Here is a 22,691-nt window from a genome sequence, read left to right on the forward strand (position 1 = left end):
ATCATCATATGGATAGATCTGATCAAACAGAAACAGCTGTTATCGCACGGATAGATCTGATCAAACAGTAACAACTATCATCATATGGATAGATCTGATCAAACAGAAACAGCTGTTATCGCACGGATAGATCTGATCAAACAGTAACAACTATCATCATATGGATAGATCTGATCAAACAGAAACAGCTGTTATCGCACGGATAGATCTGATCAAACAGAAACAGCTGTTATCGCACGGATAGATCTGATGAAACAGTAACAGCTGTTATCGCACGGATAGATCTGATGAAACAGTAACAGCTGTTATCGCCCTGATAGATCTGATCAAACAGAAACAGCTGTTATTGCACGGATAGATCTGATCAAACAGTAACAACTATCATCACACGGATAGATCTGATCAAACAGTAACAGCTATCATCGCACGGATAGATCTACAGGTCACTAAGGTTCGAATATGCCGCTTTTCAGAGTTATGGAAAATACGATTTGATAGAACAATAAATTATTGATGTATAAGTTAATCTTATCTAGCTAAGAAGACAAAAATAGGATGAAATTTACAGCAATTCGGAACATGATGAGTAAATACTCTTTGCTTGGAAAGCTACTCGAGGGTTATCTGCACTATCTGTTTCTAATTTTGAAGCGATAGACCAGGGGAAAAGATAGTTAGTGAACACTACCCACCGCCAACTCTTGGGCTACTCTTTATCAACTAATAGTGAGATTGGCCGTCACATTTTAACTCCCTTACGATCGAAAGAGCGAGAATTTTCGGGGGCGGGATTCGAATTTGAGACTCTCAGATTGTTAGGCGAATACCCTAACCACCAGGCCATGCCAGGCCAAGTATCCTAGTAATACGCTACTTATCTGATGATAAAATCAAGTTCATGGAGTTGTAGAAGGAATCTGTGCTTCACCCGAGTCTATCAAACCTGCGCAAAGGCTGTCTGTGAATAAACGTCCCTAATGTTGGACTGATTGACTAGAGGGAAGATAGCTAGGCTATTCTTTTCTGGTTGAATAGTAGGATTTGGGACTGATTAACTAGGGGGAAGATAGCTAGGCTATTCGTTTCTGGTTGAATAGTAGGATTTGATTGTCACTCTTATAGCGCACCCACGACCCTTAAATGCAGAGTGCTGTTTTATGATAAAGAGTCGCGAACCATGAGTCTTCGAATTCGCTCCAACTCAAGAACGCTAATCACTTGGTCTCGCCCACCATCCGGTTTAACGAAAATATTTTTAATCGACGTTTTGTGAAATAAATAATATATTGTACAGAAATTCAGTACTTAATTTTTTTTACAGTAACATACAAAATGTGTTATTTACCCTCTTTATTTAGGCAATAATTTCTTCTTAACTCATTCCAAAAATCACATAATATCGTCTAATTTGTATGTTAAAGCAAAATAACTTAGACAATTTCGAAGTCCACATAGTATTGTTAATATTTATACTGTGAACAAAATGTTATCTGACACAGCGAAAATAAATGTAATGTACTCACGTGATAAGTATTAACTATTACCCCGTAAAATTTTGTTTAGCATTATATATCTAGAAAAGAAAAGAGTCCGAGAAACAAGAAGAACAAAGAAGAAATAGATCAACTTGTAATAGTTACTTACTCAGCATTGGTTTGGTATCTCTGAAAGAGTGATTTCTCCCTTAGAACAAAGAAGAAATAGATCAACTTGTAATAGTTACTTACTCAGCATTAGTTTGCCATCTGTGAAAGAGTGCTTTCTCCTTTAGAACAAAGAAATAAATCAACTTGTAATAGTTACTTACTCAGCATTAGTTTGCCATCTGTGAAAGAGTGCTTTTTCCATTAGAAGAAAGAAGAAATAGATCAACTTATAATAGTTGCTCGCTCAGCATTGGTTTGGTGTTTGTAAAAAAGTGCTTTCTCCTTAGAAGAATTAGATTCGTGAAGAACGACTTTCATTCTACATAATTCCATTTTATATGACAATTACCTTAAGATTTCTAAGCCACGTGCAAGACTTAATCTACCTCCCCTTCTTGAAATCAAGTAATAGCTTATGCACCGCAGTGGGCACTGTTGTTCAGCCCATTTTGTAGCTCAGTAAGAAACCGTAATTCAATTAGCTACTGACTCCATGTCTCTAGAAGGAACTGAATCAAGGCTTTGTGGCTTCTAGTAAATGATTTACTCCGTCACGAAAGCTTTTAACTATCTCACCAATTCATGCAAAGATGTTACTATGTGAAAATCATGCCAAGATTCATAGTATACTAATATATGACGTCTTATTCCTTCTTTTTACGTCTGTTTTATTGTCTCATACATATATTGCTATATACGAATCCATTTCTCTTTCGTTTTATCTAATGACTAGTATCACATTTTCTCCTAAGTATATAAGGCAATTTCGCAAAAGACTGACGAATATAAAACAAAACTGAAATGATAAAGTAGAGAAAGTATTCCAAACCTAAAAGACAAACAAGCACAAATATACATATATTTTAATACTTAGATACCAAGACGTTTGTTAGCCGAATAAAACAGAGACGAACAACTTGATTTTACTGTCAGTCTTTTAAGGAAAGGATCTGTGCTTATCTAGTGCTTTTTGCTTATTAGAAAATAATGAAAAATGTGAAAAGACAAACCAATCCATTTATCAAAACATTTACCAGTGAAAGCGACCTCATGTAGGGTGATCTACGTGAAGTTGAAATGTAGCGGTGGTATGGAAACATACACGTTACAATGGTCAAATTAATAATATATATATACTCTCAAGATTTACTCTTCTGAACAGGAAACCAAAATTATGACAAGCACAATTGTAATCATTCTTCGCTGGGTTGTTAAAGGCGTACATTCCATGAACTGATCGCCGTGGTTAGTTGCAGTAACAAATGAAATCATATAACTTGGCCAGAAATGTCGAAGAAACTATATCAGAGAATAAATAATTCAAAGAAGTTATACAGATCTTACATTCATCAATAGTTGTTATCAGCTATAAATATAATTATAATTATAATCAAAGTGACTAAAATTGTTACAACAGAGGACTGCATAATAATGACTAACATTGTTACAGCAGATGGTAATCACACTAAAAGTTCACACGCAAGTTGACACTACATTGTTGAATGCGGACAATCCTAGTGCTATAATTCAAATATTCCAAGTTTATGTGTGTACATTCAATAGTTCTTGTGTATTTTTATCTCATTATAGGAATTAAGTACACTACAATTAATATAATTAAGGTTCATTTGTCTCTTTATCAACATTTTACCGTCTCTTAGTCAGGCTGGAGTTGATTAAGTTACATTGTTATGAACTGTTTATTATGATTATATTCACATCAAATATTTATTTTCCAATGTATATGAGGAACATTAAAGAATCTGAAGTATCTTATTAAAAGTTATCATACTACGAAGTATTTTACCAAGAAGTATCTTATTAATTAACAGTTATCGTACTACGATGTAGCTTATCAAGAAGTATCTTATTAATTAACAGTTATCGTACTACGATGTAGCTTATCAAGAAGTATCTTATTAATTAACAGTTATCGTACTAAGAAGTATTTTACCAAGAAGTATCTTATTAATTAACAGTTATCGTACTAAGAAGTATTTTACCAAGAAGTATCTTATTAATTAATAGTTATCGTACTACGAAGTAACTTATCAAGAAGTATCTTATTAATTAACAGTTATCGTACTACGATGTAGCTTATCAAGAAGTATCTTATTAATTAACAGTTATCGTACTACGAAGTAACTTATCAAGAAGTATCTTATTAATTAACAGTTATCGTACTAAGAAGTATTTTACCAAGAAGTATCTTATTAATTAATAGTTATCGTACTACGAAGTAACTTATCAAGAAGTATCTTATTAATTAACAGTTATCGTACTACGATGTAGCTTATCAAGAAGTATCTTATTAATTAACAGTTATCGTACAAAGAAGTATTTTACCCAAAAGTATCTTATTAATAAACAGTTATCGTACTAAGAAGTAACTTATCAAGAAGTATCTTATTAATTAACAGTTATCATACTAAGAAGTAGCTTATCAAGAAGTATCTTATTAATTAACAGTTATCGTACTAAGAAGTATTTTACCAAGAAGTATCTTATTAATTAACAGTTATCGTACTAAGAAGTATTTTACCAAAAATTATCTTATTAATTAACAGTTATCGTACTAAGAAGTAACTTATCAAGAAGTATCTTATTAATTAACAGTTATCGTACTAAGAAGTAGCTTATCAAGAAGTATCTTATTAATTAACAGTTATCGTACTACGGTGTAGCTTATCAAGAAGTACGTTATTATTTAACAATTATCGCACTACGATGTAGCTTATCAAGAAGTATCTTATTAAAAGTTATCGTACTACGAAGTTACGAAGTATCTTACCATGAAATATTTTAGGAAGAAGTTGTCAACATAAAGTACCTTACCAAGAAGTATCTTAAATTTTCAACATTTTACACACATGGGTCTCAAGAAACAAAGCATAGCCGGAGTGGTAGGTTATTACACACATGAGTCCGAAGAATCAAAGCACAGCCGGAGTGGTAGGTTATTACACACATGGGTCTGGAAAAACAAAGCACAGCCGGAGTGGTAGGTTATTACACACATGGGTCTGAAGAAACAAAGCACAGCCGGAGTGGGAGGTTATTACACATATGGGTCTGAAGAAACAAAGCACAGCCGGAGTGGTAGGTTATTACACACATGGGTCCAAAGAAACAAAGCACAGCCGGAGTGGTAGGTTATTAGACAGATGGGTCTGAAAAAACAAAGCACAGCCGGAGTGGTAGATTATTACATACATGGGTCTGAAGAAACAAAGCACAGCCGGAGTGGTAGGTTATTTGATATGATCTGTTTCCTCGAAAGAAATAGCATTTCTAAAACATCAATCCAGTGGAACACAAAATATGTTAAATGATTAAATATTCATTGCTAATTTTCACGTAATTCACACTAAAACATCAATCCAGTGAAACACAAAATATGTTAAATGATTAAATATTCATTGCTAATTTTCACGTAATTCACACTAAAACATCAATCCAGTGGAACACAAAATATGTTAAATGATTAAATATTCATTGCTAATTTTCACGTAATTCACACTAAAACATCAATCCAGTGGAACACAAAATATGTTAAATGATTAAATATTCGTTGCTAATTTTCACGTAATTCACACTACATCATGTGCTGCTTAACTTTATAATATCCACCTCAGGTTTTGTGGCAAAATGAAACTTTCAAGCTTTAATTTAAACGTCTACAGCTGACCAGCTGATTTACCAGTCAATCCCTGTTGAGTTGTTGTAAAAAACCAACCAACTTGAAGACAGATGAGTCTTCAGGGAAGAGCTTCTGGGAGTAACGAACCTTGAAAGTATAAAAAACAATGAACATGCTGAGGCTTCATTTGTCATCTCATGTTCACGTTAACGCTTTCTGCCTGCAAAACTACACATCTCAGCATCTATCCCCTCTTATTCTAACTTACAATAGTGGAACTAAAGAAATAAAAGAAAGATCAAACGATTACAATATAGAATAGGATAAATTTTTTTTAGTCATAAAACAAATATTTTTTGATGACTTAGGTATCGATTTTATTACTTATTATGAAACTTTTAGTATTGACTTCTTTCGTCACACAGAATATCGCCTGTATATCATGGTCGGCCTGGCATGGCGCCTGACTTGTAATCTGAGGGTCGCGGGTTCGAATCCCCGTCCCACCAAACATGCTCACCACTTTAGCCGTTTTAATGTGACGGTCAATCCCACTATTCGTTGGTAAAAGAGTAGCCCAACAGTTAGCGGTGGGTGGTGATGATTAGTTGCCTTCCCTCTAGTCTTTCACTGCTAAATTAGTAAATTAGGGACGGCTAGCGCAGATAGCCATCGTGTAACTTTGCACGAAATTCAAAACAAACAGTATCATAGTCTTGCGAAACAGTAAAGTTAAATATACTATGTCCAAAGGTCAAACAAAGTTGATGCAAATAATAATTATATTTCAGAAATGTAAAGTTCTCATGACAAACCATCATTGTGGTTTGTGTTATTAATTATTCGCTACGGATGTCGTAACACTTGTAATTTATATGAGAGTATAAAACAAACAGTTATGTACAGATGTGGCCAGTGGAGTATCATTGAATAAACACGTGGTTATCGAGGGGTTTGCAAATTTGTTTCTCTCGTTTCATTAGTTAGCGGAAATTCAATCAATATTTAAATTAATATCGAAGTTAATATATATTGGATTGTTGTGTTTTCGTTACATTTCTTATACATATTTGGAACAGCAGGAAAAAAACAACAAATTTTTGCTAAATTTCTTGGTTCTTCTTATGAGGATAAATGGAAACTCAGAAAGCTGGTCAGCTCTGTTATCAATCAAATTCTGATTTTTTTCCCATCCTGATATCTCTGTAATGTAACAGCTTGTAAAACCCTAGTTATATTCTAAGTTAAACTGAATTGACGACTCTCCTGATATTCAGCAAGTAGCATTTCTTTTCAACAGATAAAAAATAGCAAAAATTATGAAGAGAGGGTTTTCATCACTAATCACCTAAGAATCCGCTGCAGTACATCATGGATCAATGGATCGGTTATAAGCCGATATGATTGCTTTTTTTTTCTTGAACATTGCACATGAGAGATCCTGTGCACGCTTGTTCTTCCCTTTGATGAGCGACCTTCCAATAGTGATAGCGAAAATACGTATAGCAGCAGGTGGTGATTACTTAAATAACTGACCACATCTTTCACCATTAACAACTGATGGAATCCATACATTAATGTCAGTCTATAACTTAGTTTCTCGTTGTTATTTTTTCCGCATATAGACAGCCAGCTCAAAAAAAAAAAAGAATTGATAACAAATGTTCCTTAATCGAAGCTATTTTGTTGAGAACAGGATTCTAAAAGAAAAAATGACTGAAATAAAACGTAAGTTTATTAAATATGTCTTAAAATTTCTTCATGTTTTGAGCCTTTGGCAATATTGGTATGTTAGCCTTGAAACCATAGACTAACGTTTTAGACAGAGAAAGTCGTTCTATTACAATCTCCTCTTGTATGTTGATAGCGGATATCACAAAAAGTTCTGTTTGTTCGCGGAATAGCTCGGGTTGAATTCTTCAGCTCATGCACATAACATGAGAGTCCTTTGTGGTGAGGAATTTAAGAATTCTGTCATACAGAAGTTTCTTTTGTTGTGCTCTCATTGGAGACTGGACTTTTCTTCTTGTTCAGTTCCATTCACTAGATATATATATGGTGGTTGCTCAGCTATTAATAATTACTTATATGATAGAATGACTATGGAATTAAATGTTTAAACTAGGCTACGTTACCGATCGAATTACGTTACCTTGTAATAACGTGCATTAAACATTAGCATGAAAATAGTGAACAACATGCTGCAAAAACAACGACAGCAACAACAACACGAGCAGTGATATATACAGTATATAGCAAGGTTTCACGGGTTACTCTGGTTATGTGATAATTTCTGGTTAAGATATCAGCGTAGTCACGATTTCCAAACAGAACTACTTTTATGGCGAGATATAAAACCTTATTATATCTTAAAATGGAGTGATCGTTTTTAGAGCAACAAATTATATATATGTTTAACTATTCTGAAGTCTAACTATAGCATACGCGGGTTTAATCACATGTGTGTTTTAAGGTAATAGTGGTACCGACTGTAAAGTATTGAAAACCTGTAATCAATTTCAAAACGAGTTATACAGAAGGAAAAAAGAAACGACGAGAATAGATAAAGGATTCATGAGAAAAACGAAAAATTTCAATAAACTCCTTCGTCTTTAATTGTTTAAAAATATTCCTCATTAGCGCTGCAAAATATCCAGAGAATGTTAGCCCCGTATACAAACAAGTGGATTGTAGTTAGTACTGAAGCTGAGACCTTGGAGTTGTTGACTGTGGGGTGTCTTTGTTTGAAGCATTTAATGTCCGTAGCGAACTTCGAATTATCAAAGAGAGAAACACATTACAGAATAAACTTAAGCGTATTGATTTCATTAACAAGTTGAGGCAGAAGATCCGGGTCTTTGGTTAAAACATACATTTCGTTTTGATATCACTGCATGCGTGGGTGATCACACAATAAGAGGATTTTACTGCAAACTCTAACATAGAAACAATTAGTAATCAGCATGGGAATGCCGTCATTAAATTATATAGTGCTTTTGTAGAACATTTGTTTATATTTAATGCAAGTATTTTCAACACACGCAAAGCTGTTTAGTATATAGGTTCTGAAGTGTGTAAGACGTAAAGTGTGGTTGGAAAACTACAGTTATACATAATTATAGTAATATTACGCGTAAATCGACAGAAAGAAAACCTACCTTATTAACTAAATGCAACTGATTTTAATTTAACTTTGTATATGTATTCGATTAAATCAGGAGAGCACATTCATCTATATTTATGGATATTTATTTGGTTTCGCTGTACTCGAAAGTTTTGAAGTCAGTACATTGTATTTTTAACACTTAATTTCCTTTCCTTATAACAGTGGTTATAATGTTCTAAATTTCTTAAACACAATGATTTTTGATGACAGCGTCTAAAATCCCACCTTCTAAAAAGTTACGTTTTTCAGAGACAATGTTTATTAAGACATTCTACATTTAGTGGTTAGAGTTTCGGACTGTTGATCTGAGGTTCCATGGTTGGCATCCTCTTCCCGCCAAAATAAAAAAACGCACTCCGTACTTTGAGGCCGTGGGTGCGTTATAAGAGTAACAGTCAAATCTCATTTTTAGTTCTGACAAAAGTAGCTCAAGAGTTGGCGAAGGGTGATGTTCAGTAGCTATCTTTCGTCTAGTTTATCGCTTCAAAATTAGGGACGGCTATCACAAATAGCCGTCATGTAGTTTTACACTAATATTGAACAAACAGTATGAACTAGTGTAGTTTTTGAAAGTTATAATAAGGAAAATAAATGCTGATACACTTGAAGATGAGCGGGCATTTTATGAAACTTATTACATAATTTGAAATGTGTTTTAAAATATCAGATGAAAGCGAGTGAAGAAATGATATATTGTAATCAATTATTGTTTGTGTTCGTTTGTTTGTTTGCTGTTAAGCAAATAATTACACAGTGAACTGTGCGAGGGTACAGAAACCAAATTTTTCATGTTATAAATCCTCAGACTTATCTTTGAGCCACCGGGGGCAATCATTGTTGACACCTAGTTAAATGAAAGTCGCATTTATAAAACTTTAAATTATACAATGATGCATATCGTACAGTACGCTCGTAGCTAATGGAACTAAAAACATTTGGGCTGAACAAATGTTTTAAGGTTCGAGAATTGATGTCACTGAACATTTTCTACCCCTTCAGCTACGCATGCGTTATAAAAAGTGGTAATGAATCACTTTATTCAGTTCAAAGTGCTGGACGAAGCCTTTATGGCAGCAGATGTTGCTTTCTGATTACCTGCTCTCTGGTCAGAAGTTCAGAATTAGAAACGGCTATACTAGAGCTTTAGGGAATCCCTATCTCTGGTCAGAAGTTCAGAATTAGAAACAGCTATACTAGAGCTTTAGGGAATCCCTATCTCTGGTCAGAAGTTCAGAATTAGAAACGGCTATACTAGAGCTTTAGGGAATCCCTATCTCTGGTCAGAAGTTCAGAATTAGAAACAGCTATACTAGAGCTTTAGGGAATCTCTAATCTGCCAATTTAACCCACGGACACATAAGTCACCGTTCAGGTTGATAATTCCAATCTTCCTTTTTTTTTTCTAAAACCATTTATTCAAATTTTTCACTGGTGCACTGCTGCGTTTACAAAGAGTAGCTTTAGGTAAAAGGTGATTTTACAATAGCATACTCAAGTCACGCCTTTCTTTGTATTGTACTACATAATACAGTATATGTTCTGGCAAATTGCAGATTTGGGCCGGTTGCTTTAATGACGACTTATGATGTTTTATTATTGTAGCAACCATTTCACTGCATCGTGTCAATTTAAAAACTACCGAAGGTTCTTAATAAAATGTCTAATTACATGCACAGAAAAATGTAGCCAAGTTTTCTGATAACAAGGAACTAAGTTTTTATTTTTTTTAAAGTAAAATGATAACAGATTTAGCTCTCAGTGAATGTAAAATGTTCCTCTCTTATTTATCACATATTACTTTGCTTTGCGGCATAATACAAAATGTGAACTTAAATGGATTTATTGATTATCATAAAAGTTATAAATGAATATCTTTTATATTTTACAAGTTGAAATATGTAACGATGGTGTTGAACAAAACAGGCCACGAGCAGTTGACTGTAGTATCCCAACTCAATCATTGCCTGGCGAGCCACCTGGTAGAATTTTATAAATCTTTAATTATATTTGAGGTTCAGATTTATTTCACGGCAGGGTAAAGCGTCAAAGACTTTTGTTATAAATAAAGGCCTAATAATTAAAACTCTTCAAACTTCTTCTTTTACTATGTACTGATTTTCCATATCATAGAGACAACGTGTTATTATAAATGACGGAGTTCCGTAGTTATAAAGTCATTTAACAAATTAGAACAATTAGAATATTAACAAAGATGCCGTGCAAATATACATAAAGAATAAGTATTTGTAAAATCGTCTGTGTATATTAAAGTTGAAAATATAAAAAAAAAACTTCTCTTTTTCTGAGTCAACGTTCATCAACAGTTTGATATAAATTTATTTTAAAAAAGGGAAAGGCACACTTAGAAACCGCAACCATATTTTCAGAGGGTCTGAAGTTTGAGATTGAGTAGTAACTTATCTGTTAAAAAACAAACTCTACTAAAATCAAACGTCAGACTTCCGCTATAAATTTTATCCAAGGATTACGTTTATGGTGGCTTCGATAAATGAGGAAACATCAAATATCGTATACAGTAACCGTAAGCAACATCCAGCTGTGTAAAGCTATAATTCACTACATGGAAGAGATCAGTGTTTCTAAAGTTTTTATCGTCTGAAGATAAATTACATATCTAACCACTTTTGCGGGAAGAATTTTTCATAATTATGAGTCGTCGGACTAAGCAAAGAAAACCGATCAAATTAATAACTGAAAGCTTTCAGTTTACTGTAACTCAAAACAGATTTAATAACAAAATATATATATTAAAATATAAGTTTTGTATACCTACAATCAAAGATATTGTGATATTACAGAGTTTCAAGGTCTTTTTGTAAAGTTTTTAGAAATTAACTGTCGATGTAACTTTTCTGTAGATTTCTCTAGATATCTTTAATACCAGATCTGTATGTTGATAAAATAATTTGAAGTCATGATGTGTTAAACGGAGGAAATGCTTTTATGATTTGTACCGAAGAACGTTCCTTGACAAAATATTAGATATTATACATTAAAATGTAAGTTTTCGTGTGGCTACAATCAAAGACATTATCATTTTAGAGTACTCTTTATGGGAGTAACATATCTAAGATGATACAAAATACTCCCTGCGGGAATACGACAACTCAGAAGTTAGAAAATATTCCCTCAAGGAGTCCCATATTTTGGCTGTTATGGAATACTCTCTTAAGGACCACCCCATCTTAGCTGTTGCAGTATACTCTCTTAAGGACCACCTCATTTTAACTACTACAGAATGCTCTCTTAACGACCACCCCATCTTAGCTGTTACAAAATACTCTCTAAATGACCACCCATCTTAGCTGCTACAGAATACCCTCTTAAGGAATAGCTCATCTTTGCCCCATATTTGCTGTTACAAAATAGTATTTTAAGGACTACCCAATTTAGCTGCTACAGGGTACTCTCTTAATGACCACCCCATCTTAGCTGCTACAGAATACCCTCTTAAGGAATAGCTCATCTTTGCTGCTACAGAAAGAATACTCTCTGAAGGACCATGTCATCTTAGCTACTCTAGAATACCCACTGGAAGACCATCCCATCGTAGCCTCCTCAGAACACGCTATTAAAAATTACCTCATCTTAACAGATTCTTTTCGTGTAGCGTACGTGAAATTATTACAAATCACTACTCGAGTCATGCACTATCTAGCTTGTACTTAGTTACTTATCTTCTATTATACCAGTTGTTACGTAGGCGTTTTTCGTTATACCCCTACACTCATGATATATCCAATGTAAATGTAGATAAAATGGAAAAATATTGTTGTACAATAAAATCCACAAAATATTTATACCAGTCCTTTTTCGAAAAATTTGGAACTTCAACAATTTCATTACAATCGTGTCAATCAATATAATAGTTAGTGAAATGTAATATTAACAGAAGTTATGAAAAAATATATGAATATTTTAATTTACATTCTATTCTTTTGAAATAAGTCTGTGAGTTCTATGAAAGAGCTTTGGTTGTGTTTCTCTCGTTTCGTATGTGCCCTTGTGTGCCTATATGTGGCTATCTAAATCTTCGTTCATTATGTTTGGATTTTTACAAATGGCATACATTTGGTATTATAGTACAAACTTGGCTCATTACAAGTAAGAAAACTATGTAGCTATTTTTAATCGAATGGCGAGATTGATAATTACAGTTATAATGTACCAAAGCAGAAAGTGCGGTACGTATTCGGTAGCAGAACGCAATACAGTCCTTGTATCTTTCACACCGACAACCTGGCACGTTATCTATTAGACCATACTCGTCCAGAACTGTTAAATGACGCCTTAGATTTCCAGCAAGGAAAGTTGTTGTTTTTATTGCAGAATTGTCTCACAAAGCTACACAAACATCTGTCTACACATAGCCATTCATAAATTTCATTTTAAAGACTAGAGGGAAAGCAACCAGTCAACAGCATCTACAGCTGATCGAATATGAGATTTCACTGTTACTCTTTTAACGCAACCTCAGCAACGGGCCGCATATCATGGTTCCTTAAATTCACAGCCCGACCACTCTAGCCAGGGGTTAATGAGATCAGAATCAGGGTGAATGAGTATTATCAATTATACAACAAGTTCAAGAACAAAAAAGTCATTAGTTATTATTATTTATTCCAGTTGTAGTTTGATAAATACATTTATTGATTGTTTATTTTTTGTGTTATATTCATTCTAGTTATAGTTTGATGTATATTTAAGTCATAATATAGAATTTTACATTTGAATTTTGTACGTTTTGTCTTTTTTCGAACTGGGGTGAGTGAGCTGTTGTGAAAAACTTATAGGGATGAATGATATAGGAAAATGTTATGAAGTAGTGCACTAGACCTATGAACAAGCTGAATTAAATAGTTAAAATCTTAATTCCAAAATTAATTATGTTTTTTAGTGTTCTTATGTAAAGTAAATTTGTCTTATAATATCAAATTTATCCCATTTCTTTAAAGGCAATTGCAATGAACCAAGTTTTAGAGAAAACGTACTCTTACGGACAGGCAGAAGGCCCTACTCACGATCTTACTACGTTGGTATAACTAGCAAGATCGAGAACATCTGCTAAACTCTTATAAATATACATAGTATATATAGCGAGATTCAGGTCAATTCAAGGTAGGATTACAAAAAAACTTCACCCATATATCTCATGTATATAATTCATAATCTAAGTTAGCGTATAGATTACATAAAGATAACCGTAGACAAAATCAAACTTCAAAATCAACAAAGAAATGACAAGTTTATTTGTACCTATTTCAAAACATTAGAAAAGAATAAACAAGACAACAGAAACCTTGCTATTTACAATAGTTAGTTTTTCATGAAACTGTTACACGTTTCGAAGCAGAAAAATGAAAGTTGTTTTAACTTAGACTGACTTGATGACCAATACTTGCTGGATATGGTCACTTTATTAATAACGAGTTGGACCGTCTTTTGCTCAAATAATAGCCATGATACGACGTAGCATAGAATCCATCAGATGCTGGAAGGTGTCTTGAAAGATTGTCCCATTCAGTTGTTAACTTTGTATTTCATGGATCGTGATGCCAAACGTGTCTTTCAAGCTATTTTCAAATATAGTCAATTAAATTTTGATCCAGGAATTTTGGTGAGATATACCTGAAGTCTCCATTATGCTCAAACCATGTGTACACAATTTGGGGACGTTAGATGGAAACATTGACTTCTTGGAAGTAGCAGTCTCCATTAGGGTACACACGAAGCATCCTTGGATACACTTGATTAGAAATGATGCTGAGGTAAACTGTGACATTAATTTTGCCTTACAAAAAGACCAATGGCCCATGATATGCCAGGAAAACAGGACCTCAAACATGACTCAACCACTAGAGGGCCGAGCATATGGACCACCCAAAAGGTATGAGTTGTTATTGAAGCTTTTTCCAAATCTGTTTTCTCCTACTTGGGGGAAAAAAGGGGAATAAAGCGTAATTCGTAGGACCACATCATCCTTTTGCTTGCTCTATAGATTGCACATCATCCACAAGATAGATCTATTTTACGGTGGGACAGCAGTAAGTCTATGAACCTACAGCGCTTAGATCCGGGGTTCTATTCCCCGTGGTGGATACAGTAGATAGCCCTATGTGGCTTTGCTCTAAAAAAACAAACAAGATCTATTTTATTTAAAGTATATATTATCATCTTTTCCCTTTTTGTGTGGTATTCACACAATCTGAATGTTATAGTACCGTCTGTTGTATGTCCATGCAACTACTTTGCAGGGTCTGGATGAATCTGCGCCAAAATTGGTGTGAAGGTTCATTGGGTCTATGGAAAGATGCATATAAATTTTTAGTTTTGCATTTTGCGGGCGTTTTTTGCGGTTTTTGCCACTACTTCGCCCACTATTGATGGATCTTCACCAAATCTGGCATGAAGGTTTTTTGGTTTATGCGTGCAAAGTTGCAGTTTCAAATTTTGCGTTTTGCAGTTTTTATGTGCGTTTTTTTTAAATATAATTACATATAAGGGAAGCAACTTTTCATGTTCTAGGATAACCTTTCATTGATCAAAAATTTACATAACTTCCGTCCAGGAGACAGGTACTACAGCTAGAATAGTATATAGTATACGTGCATAGTATAAGCATGTAGTTCTTACCTTATATTCGTGTTATTAGATGTTATGAATAAATAAATAAATTCATTAAAAACTAAACATATTCTCTCAGTAATAGAATGGATAATTACTGTTTTAGTTACACAGTCCGATACAAAAAAGAACAAGTAGATATAATCATCTTTATTATCTATTGAGACTGAGCACTGGGAAATCAATAAAGGGAACTAGATATAATTGCAGTAAACTGTTAGTTAACGTTAGTTAACAGAAACAGCTTGACTATGAGATACATTGGATATATTTTGTCGGCTTAAATATTGTTAAATTCGATTATGAATGATAGCTTTCAAGGAAAAGTTAAAACAGAGATGAATGAAATCTACCCTTTTTTCTATACATAATTATATTGAATCATATAATATTATAACGTACAGGAAAAATGAATGTTACGAATAATAAAAGAACACACGAAAGGATCAGAGAGAGTTGTTATTCGTTTTACTTAATGGTACAACATTGTTGTTTCCACCATTGAGTATCTAAAGAAACGAAAGCTAGTGATTCTATGTTCTATATAGTAGTCGGAAGGATATTATTGACCTAATAACAAAACTAGTTCCGGTGAGTTTTATGACATTTAAATCACAAGAAGACCTTGCAGTTCCAGAGTAAGTTGTAATACGACAACACTAAACCTTTTACTAATTACCGCGTGTACATTTTACTGCTGTTGTACTTTCGTTAGAATTTGCTTCAGAGAAGAGGAATGTTCCACTAAGTTTCGATAGATGGCACAGCAAATGGGCAACAAATACAACCAATATTTACATGCAATATACAGAGAATGACCATCAATACGCAATTCAAGTTTAGATGTTGTTATGCTTTCTTAATCGAATGGGATCGTGTGTGGCCTAAGTTAGCGCTCGGGGCTGCTAATCGAAGTCATAATTGTTCGAGCCATAAGAATGCTGATAATTTTCCACAAATTCATTTGTGGTCGTATTAGAAAAGTGACAATCCCGTTTTTTTTTGGCTCAAAGATCTGGATAAAGTCTTCGACCGTTTGACTGCCCTCCCTCTTTCATTGTGTTAAAAAGGTTATACGTTGCTCACGAGTATCACTAGCCAACCTTGTTTTTTGATTTATCATTAAAAAACAAATAAAAAAGAGGAACGAAATAAAAGTATGGTTTTCATTTTTTTATTTTATGATTTTGTTAGAAATTAATATCAAAATAATTGTACATTAATATATCCACAGCAAAAAAAACAACAAAAAAACTAGAGAAATTGGATTCTTGGTTTACTCTAAAAATTACGTAACAAACACACTAAACATCAGAAAAGTTCGCATGAGCGGTCAAAAATGTACTCATCTGACTTTAGTGCGGATCTTAACTTCAGTTTACATTGAAATTATCGTATACACACAAGTGTTAAATAAATATATGAAAATGATTTAGAAGATTTATCTAAAATCAACCTAGTCTGGATGTCACACTAGTCCATGAGAATGGTCAAGACGATTTATTTAAAATGAACCTACCATTCACTCTGGATGTTAGATGAGTTCATGAGAATGGTCAAGACGATTTATTTAAGATGAATCTACCATTAACTCTGGATGTTAGACGAGTTCATGAGAATGGTCAAAACGGTTTATTTAAGATGAACCTACTATTCACTGTGTATGTCAGACGTGTTCATGAGAATGGTCAAGACGGTTTATTTAAGATGAACCTACTATTCACTGTGTATGTCAGACGTGTTCATGAGAATGGTCAAGACGGTTTATTTAAGATGAACCTACCATTCACTGTGTATGTCAGACGTGTCCACGAGAATGGTCAAGACGGTTTATTTAAGATGAACCTACCATTCACTGTGTGTGTCAGACGTGTCCATGAGAATGGTCAAGACGGTTTATTCATAGTGAACCCATCATTCACTCTAGATGTCAAACGAGTTCACGAGAATGTTCACGACTATTTGTTTCAAGAAAAACCTATCATTTACTTCAAATGAGCCTCAATCATATAATTAATATACACTGTTTAAGACTGATACTGTGGTTATTACTCTCTTAGTTAACATTTTAAAGATCTTGAATTGAATTTGCTAATCAATAAATTGGATCTGCAAGATAATCTGACTAGTTAGCTCTATAAGTTTAATCAAAATATCCTAAACAATTTCCTCTAAAAACGTCAGTAGTTTTTCCGCATGATTCAAATATTAAACAATATAAATAAACTATAATAATTTCAACACTATTAAATGAAAATATACTGCCAAACTACGCGTTTTATCCAACTGTAATATAAAAGATATTTCTCCGATGCATATTGTTTTTTGTGTCTAGTTTTTCAATTTTATTCAGGTTTTACAGTGGCGAATCGGTTTAACCAGCCATTTATGTACGTCGTACAAGTACTTGTGATGCAAAACATCAAACATTTTACATAGCAAAGAAATTTGCTTTGCACTTACCACCTTTAGGATCAACTTTGTGAGTATTTTAACAAAACCGTATATTTAGACTTGCGAGTTTATTCTTAAGACTACAATAAAGTTTTGTGCAAGCACAAGAATTCTAAGGAAAATGTATTCTTTGAATGTAATGCACATGACTGATGTGTTTAGAATACGTCTTAACATATATATAAAGGATTCCACTTAAGTCTCTCCTGTGTAAAAATACCCTCGCGACTGAAGAAAATAAGAACAATTTCACGTGACGGGAATCCTTGTGGATTTTACTCACAACTTCTATATTAAATTATGCTTACCATTTTACAAACATCTACTTTCTTCTACAAATGAATACTAGTCACGCTTGAAGTTGGACATGATGTGACCTAATGATTAGCGTGCTGGACCGTGAACCAAGAAACCCATGATTCACGTCTTGTTGCCACTAAATTCCACTCCGCACTTTGGGGCCGTGATGCATTATAGGAGTGAAAGTCAAATTCTACTAGTTGATTGGAGCATCCCAAGAGTTGGCGGTAGTTACTGTTGCGCCCCCCCCCCACCACCACCCAGTGGCACAGCGGTATGTCTGCGGACCTACAACGCTATAAACCGGGTTTTGATGCCCGTGGTGGGCAGAGCACAGATAGCTCATTGTATAGCTTTGTACTTAACTTCAAACAAACAAACAAGTTACTGTTGCCTTGTCTATCAGTTCAAGATTAGGTACAGCAAGTCCAGAAAGCCTTTGGGCGAACATTCGGAACAAATAAATAAAAACTTAGATTAATTTTTCTAGTCATATATTTTGGAACAGGTAATAATTTATATTCAAACAGATATTAAATACTGTAATCCATCTAACCATGATCAATCTATCTATACGGAATTTCACACTTAGTCCGTTATATTGTATTCATAAGCCCTTCACACAGGGTGTTCCAAAAGTCAGTTTTATTTGCTTGTTGTTAAACTCAAAGCTACAAAATGGGCTATCTGTGCTGCGCCCACCGTGAGTATCGAAATACGATTTTTAGCGTTGTAAGCCCTCACACTTACCGCTGAGCCAGCGGGTGAAAGGTTCCCAAAAATTACAGGATTGGGGAATTTAAAATTGATTTTCTTATTTCTTTACAGGTTTTTTTTTTTAGATAATGATACTGAGCTTCTAGATGTGATGTGGATGAGTATTCTAACGATTTTGAGGCGGAAATTTTGAGCATATTATGTAAACGTTCAACCTATGATGGCTTTTACACACCCTGTAGTTTAATAATGAGGAACCCAGTTTTTAGAAAATAAATTTTGGAGACGACTTGAATTGGTAGTGAAAGAAGCTTTACTATAAATGTAGAACGTTTCGACAAAAATATGTCATCATCAGGGCCCTGTAGTTTGCTGTTTCGACCTGTGTTTATATCGTTTGAACGCATTTTGTTTTTGTTTGACACGCAAAAGGTACATTATATTACGAAAAATAGCATTTTTACGTCTTATGTCCGGAGTGAGAGCTAAGGCTTGAAAAGAATATATTACAAAACGCAGCACGTATCCACAATTCTTCGCCGTGTCTTCTACACAACCAAACACATAATTACTGGAAAATGATAAATTTCCAGCCTGTACACCAGCAATAAATGTCAGCGGAAACACTGACAAAGTTATTAAATGTTTCATTTATTTGGATGGTTATTTTTACTTGCACCTTCTATTGGCCTTTATTGATTAGGAAACATTGCTCTCATATCATTTTTCTTAGACGTAGCAAAGTCTAAGGGACCATAAGATTCCCATTCATCAACTCAGTAGAGTCTAACTGCAACTTTTTCTGGCCGTACAGAAAAGGTATTTACTGAACACATCTTAAATACGTTGTTTTATATTGACATGTTAACGTAACTATCTTTGTGTGTTTGTTCTTCAGTTCCAAAATTTTCAGTAAAACATCCGAAGATTCGCGAACAATTTGGAAAACTACATGTTGAACGATTGGCTTGAGTAGAACGATTGGCTTGTTTGGTTTGGTTTGTTTTGAATTTCACGCAAAGCTACACGAGGGCTATCTGCGTTAGCCGTTCCTAATTTACCTGTGATAGACTAGAAGGCAGGCAGTTACTCAACACCACCTACCGCCAACTCTTGAGTTACTCTTTTACGAGTAGTGGGATTGACTGTCACTTTACAAAATCTCCACGGCTAAAAGGGCAAGCATGTTTGGTGTAATGGGATTTCGAATCCGTGACCCGAAGATTGCAATTTGAAGGCCCTAACTACCAGGCCGTCAGTAGAATAATCACGCTTCCGTTTCTTTCGACCCTTTTTAGCCATCTTTAAGAAAATATTTCGAATGAACGATGTCAAACTTACCATATTTACTAAAAATGATTCGAACAACTTACAATTGCTTTTTACTGAGCGCGTTTTAAAAACGGATTTTCTCTTTTGTTCTTATATGATGTGAAACCTCGTGTATCCATTAGCATTAGCAAGAGGCTAAAGACTCCACCAATAAGCAATATGGAAAAAAAAAGAATATACACCTGATTCTAGAAAACGTTTAGCTAAGTTAAATCCCCTTTTGGATTAAATTGGCATGCGCAATGTATAGTTATCAGTGTTGAAAATCCTTGTTACCGTATTTGAAGACAGTTTTGGTCCTTTACGGATGATGACAAAACACTTCCTTTCAACTTTAACTTGTTAGAAAAACGATCGAGATAGTTTAGAGACGGCTGCAGTTAGCACTAATTGTACACCAGGGAAATAATTCTAATGGTCGAGCAGGTGGAGAAGAAAAGAAGGCAATTTAATGGAAGTCTATACGGTTTGGAACTTTTCAAGCATGTGGCTTGGTAAGTGTGTAGACTGCATGTAGACAACATTTCAGTAAGGGAGACATGTTGTAAACAATCAAACCAAACAATAACTACCTAGGAAAATACTAGTAAAACTAGAGTAAAATACGGAATACGAAAAGCAGAATATATCTTTGTGAGAGAGGTATTTGGAAAAACAGGACCTACACAGCATATATATTTTGTATAACATTAAAATGTCTTGCAAACTTCTTTTTTTTTTAGCAGTGAGCTATTTGCGCTCTGTCAAGCACAAATTTTAGTGTAGTAAATCCATAAATTTACTGCTAACCGGGTTTGGATATCCGGGGTGGGTGGAGCACGGATAGACCATTGTGTAGCCTTGTGCTAAATAAAACAAACAAACCTACAATGTCTCTTATTTGAATTACATTTCATCGTCTACAACCAGTTTTATCAAAATAGTTGCTCTTGTTTAAAACTCTATATAACTAAAATATATTTAATTACTTAACTGAATATAAATAATAAATCTCAATAAAAACATGCTGAAAACAAAACACTGGGGTGAAAAATAAGATGTATGTTGGCATTCCAGCCCCAGAATAATTAAATTATGTATTAACAGCATTATGCAAACCTAAGATGTCTAGGTTAAATGTTACTACGAAATAAAACTAAACAGAATAGTGTTTCTCTAATTCCAATAATGTAACATCCTAAATCAAATTATATTTCCCAATATGCATCTGAAAGGTTGTGGTAACATTGATATTTCTAATTTCCTTATTTGAAATAGGCCGACTGTGGCTGGGTAGATAGTGTGTTCGGTTAGTTTGTTTGTTTGAAGTTAAGCACAAAGCTATACAATGGGGTATCTGTGCTCAGGCCGCCACGGGTATCGAAACCCGGTTTCTAGCGTTGCAAGAGTGTTCGGACTGTAAATCCAGGGATTAGTGGTTCACGACTCAACGCCACATAAACAAATTGAAGACTGGTCTGGTGGCGAAATTATGAAACATATTTTATCTAAATATTTACTAAAACAAGTTATCCCCCCTACCAGTGGCTCAACAGTAAGTCTGAAGGCTTATAGCGCTAAAATACGGGTTTCGATACCCATGATGAGCACAGCACAGATAGCCCATTGTGTAATATTTTGTTTAACAGCAAACTAACAAGAAAAACTCTGGTAGCTACTAACGATTACTTATTAGCTATTTTTATTATTATTTAACAATTTAAAGTTTCTATAAATGCCTCCTTGCAACGAAATAAGACGCCACCTACAACTTTAAAATATATTTTGATATAATTTTGGTAAAAGAAGAAAACAAAAGATGAACAGAATCGTTCAAGGACAACCGCATGTACGTGTCTAATATTTTTTTTGGCATTTATTCATAAACTTCCACCTTAAATGAGGTACTCATCTACGAAACAGCCCACGAAACACGAGAATACTGGTTCATTATTTGCCTTCACAAAGAAAAAGCAATGTTCGTAATGTATTTGAAGATTCGATAAATGGAAAAGTCTCAGAAACAAGCATAATTTGACACCTTACTAGTCTGTACTAGATTCACAATTATCGTTTGGCACAATGCCTCAGTCTCAGAGAGAAATATACAACTGCTAATGACCAATATCCGGTTTACCTTGTGGCGATTATTGCCAACATTCTTCTGGTTGCACGTTCTTCCTACAAACAAGTGCAGCTGTCGGACTGAAACGATAGCGATAATGGGAATCTCGCGTAATGGAACCATTTGACACAAACCAGTTCTCTACCCGCCCGTCCTTAAGGAAGTTCGAACAATGCACGACTTAATAATGCACTCAGCCTATGCTCTCTTTTCACACAATTGTTAACGGCTTTTCTCTGGGAAGGATTATGGATTATTGGCATACATTTCTTAAAACGTTGGCCACGTATGTCTTTCTCAGTCCACGTCTTGGCTTTTCAACGTGCTTATGTTGATACAGCACTATAAAAACGTAATAAATAGTTAGTTTATATCTAAAAGGAAATGTCTTTAAGCATCAATAATTATATACAACATTTTTTTTAGTAAAAGCTTTTGTTTAACGTTTATTTGTTGTTGTTGTTAAGCACAAAGATACACAATGAGCTATCAATGCTCTGCTCAACACAGGTATCGAACCCAAATTTTAGCGTTATAAACCCTCAGACTTACTGCTGATCCAGACAAATATACGCGTATGATTCTTTGGTAAGTATATAAAAAAAACTTTTATAAAACGGATGCATTTGAAGATCAGTCATGACTAAGTTCACCTACGATCGAAATTGTATTCGTTGGCTTATACAA

The sequence above is a fragment of the Limulus polyphemus genome, unplaced genomic scaffold, assembly GCF_000517525.1.
Source record: "Limulus polyphemus unplaced genomic scaffold, Limulus_polyphemus-2.1.2 Scaffold2162, whole genome shotgun sequence".
Taxonomy (NCBI): domain Eukaryota; kingdom Metazoa; phylum Arthropoda; class Merostomata; order Xiphosura; family Limulidae; genus Limulus; species Limulus polyphemus.